Raw genomic sequence first — 3399 nt, 5'->3', positions numbered from 1 at the left:
ATGGCAGCCAACAAGGTCTATACATTCCAAAATCTATGTTCCTTAAAGATCAACATTACGCTTGAATGCATAGAAAACTCTTCTCACAAAATGCTTACTCTTTGTCCTCACTTACAGCTATTTGATATGTTCAAAAGTAACGCAACAAGCACTTTCTCTACAACAAACAATGACGACTCATCAGCCTATCCTACCTCCGGCCAAATGAGAATGGAAAATTTAGCAGGGGAGCATCCACATTCATACATAAAACCACGACCACATTACTCACACGTCCGCAGCTACATCAACTCAATGAAGCAGATACTAAAGCAAAACAGTGACAAACAAGTCAGGTTCGCAACCGGACTGCAGAAAGAAATTCTCAACAAATTCGAGTTGCAATACGACGAAACAGCGGGAAGACTACTTGACGGAGAGGCTCTGCAATTGCTACATACAAAGACGAAAGGCATTTCATTGTTTTCCAACGAGATGCTGCACTTTGGCTTCAACATAGAGCTCGACAAACTCCTTGACCTTGACAGGAAAAACGGTGACATGATATTAAACAAAATTAGGGTCGAGATGGGACTCCAAGAAAATGAGCCAATATTGACAGACGAGCATTTCACTTGGCACTTCGATCAAGAGTTATTCAACAAGTGCTTCGAAACAACAGACCCGTTCAGAAAAAGAATCAAAACAACAGGTAAACATTGCATCCATTTCTTACGTATAAGACCTACTTACATCTATTTGCAATTCTAAACCAGAACACAACTAACACTTACTTATGCAATGCAGGGATACATCGCAGACATAAAGCTCGAAACGGAGGACGGTACTCAGGCAACTCAGACACAGGAGGAGACATCACCGGAGATGCCGGCATCAAAGAGGCAGCGGCAGACAAGGAAATCAACTACATAGTCTACTCGATAACCTGCACAAAAAATGGTAGGAAATACATAGGCGTGACAAAGAACTACGACGCAAGGAGAAAGGCACACACGAGAATACCACCCAAAAAAATGAGGAAAGACTTTGCAGCATACCAACCGTTCCACTGATAATTTTAGGTTCGATGTTTTGCATGCGACAAATAGCAAAAGTGTAGCTCTTGCATTAGAAAAAAAGGAGATAGTAGTCCAGCAAGCAACTTCAACAGAGGGATATAATAATTTGATAGGCCATAATCCTAATTGTCCAAAATACTATTTTCTGAAGTATCACAAAAAAATATAGTACGTCATGTATATTCTCTTTTGTCTTATTTCATTGCAGCGCAAGAATTCATTTTGGTAGTTTCGAGAGCATGTCTGGTATTTGCTTTCACATTACTCTCCCTCTACCTCTCTCTCTATCAATTGGTTGCATTTCCAATCAATAAAATGTTATTTTAAATACCCGCTTCTGATTATTGAGGTTCATAATCTCTCTGCTCGCACACTACTCTCTCTCTCTCTCTCTCTCTCACTATTTTTTTCAATTTCTTGGATTAGTTCTCTGTCGCTAGTCTTATGTGGTAAGTTATATCAAAGGGCCATACTAGTTTATATATATACAATAAAAATCTATCGTCAAAAGAGCGACATAATGGATCTCTAACCCCATTTATTGCCTTTTTCCTTCATGCTTTATAAGATTGTTGAAGATTGCATAAGATTGTAAGCACTAAATCTTTGGTAGAAGCTGAAGATGTAAGGCCTTAGTAAAGCATGGAACTCTTGGGAGCAATTGTGGATTGTTGGAGAAAGCTAATCGATTAGTGCCACATGGCAAGTTGATGATGACAAACCTACTTTCTTCCTTTCTCTTGAGCATAGTCTTATGTAAATGTGCGAGAAAGCTACATTTGTTTTTATAAAAGAGGGTGACTGAGTTAGGGTCTTAGGCACATGGTCTTAGTAACAAACTTGGACAACTCACGTTAAGAAACTGTCATGACACATGAGAGAGAATCACCCCACCCTTCATTTCAATTTAATTGAGTCGAGGCTCCCGTGCCAAGCAAGATTGTTTGACCTTATATATTTGTAGCTACCAACCTGAAGTGATTGTTCTTCCTATTATAACAATGCAGATATAACTATGAACGCAACTATCTACTATAAACAACAAAATTTCTCTCTCATTGCTTCTTGCACAAGCTATTACCTTACTTATGTCCGGTTATACTCATTGACAGTGGTGTAATGGCAGTAGATTTACAATTAAATTTCTCTAAGATTCTCTTTAATGTTCCATCATATGGTATATTACTTCATATTCTATGTCATCCTCTACTGATGTTTCTAATACCCTTTTTAGATGGTTAAGGTTAAGGTCATGTATTAGGCATGGATTTTCTATTAAATTTTATTAAACCAGTTGCTTAAATTAAAGCACCATCATTAATTTTTTTCTTTTAGAGCTACTATTTGACCTTCGTATTGTTATCACTCAACACTAATCTCTACTGACTTCCTTCCCTGCTGTGGGCTTCTGCCGCACATATCGAAGCAAGGGCCTTGCTTAGCACTATGTGCGAGCCACAGATGGCTCCAAGCACGCAACTAGCCTAAACTAGTAAGTTCAAAGGTGACGATGGTGTGTCATCCACCACTCTATGCTTGCTCTCGTGGAGGATTCCTCGCCGCGAAGAAGAAGGAGCCACCGCTTCGCCGGGCCGTCACTGTGTCGTCGTCGCAATGCTCGATCACTCTCTCTCTCTCTCTCTCTCTCTCTCTCTCTCTCTCTCTCTCTCTCTCTCTCTCTCTCTCTCTCTCTCTCTCTCTCGCATACACACACACACACAAGGAGATGATGAAGAAGATGATGGAGATGGAGCAAGAGCACTCTTCAATTGCACAAATGAAAGAATAAATGATTTTTAGGTTTAGGTGACTTTTATATGAGCTCACCTCATTCACACTTGGACGCCCATACTTAGCCAACTAACCCTTGAATGTTCCTATTAGAGTGCACCTCTTATCGGCGATCACTCTTACCCTTTTCCTATTGGACCGACAAGCCTGGCCCATGACTACTAGAAGTGGATGCCAGTGGTTAACATGTCCCCCTTCCTGATGTAGATTCCGTCATCAGAATATAACAGTGCAGCATCGGGATCCACGATAGAAGTACATGTGTCAGAAGAAAAACAACATTGTGAAAGCTCAAAGGCAACATGTATAGGTGTGTAATAAGTGAGATGCATACATGATATCCTAGGAAATGCAAAAACAAATTCATGAATTGTAACATTGCCAACTAGAACAAGCGTACTACCTGAAGAAAATGCAATTGAGTTAGGGTCTATTAGGTCAACTCTAAGAGAAGTACACAAGAGCTAGGGCTAAAGTAAGTAATAGATTGACCAAGGTTAATTAAAAAGAGTAGTTAATCCTAGGAATGCTCGTCAGGATCTAAGGACTA

General features: G+C 39.9%; 1 pseudogene; it reads left to right on the top strand.

Moving 5' to 3' along the window:
• LOC147444376 (uncharacterized) lies at positions 1 to 1040 on the top strand (annotated as a pseudogene).
• The last annotated feature ends 2359 nt before the right edge of the window (positions 1041 to 3399 follow it).

Source organism: Adiantum capillus-veneris, chromosome 13 (assembly GCF_014529385.1).
Source record: "Adiantum capillus-veneris isolate H3 chromosome 13, ASM1452938v2, whole genome shotgun sequence".
In the NCBI taxonomy this organism is placed as follows: Eukaryota; Viridiplantae; Streptophyta; class Polypodiopsida; order Polypodiales; family Pteridaceae; genus Adiantum; species Adiantum capillus-veneris.
The sequence above is the reverse complement of the archived record's forward strand: the minus strand, read 5'-3'. Positions and strand labels throughout refer to the sequence as shown.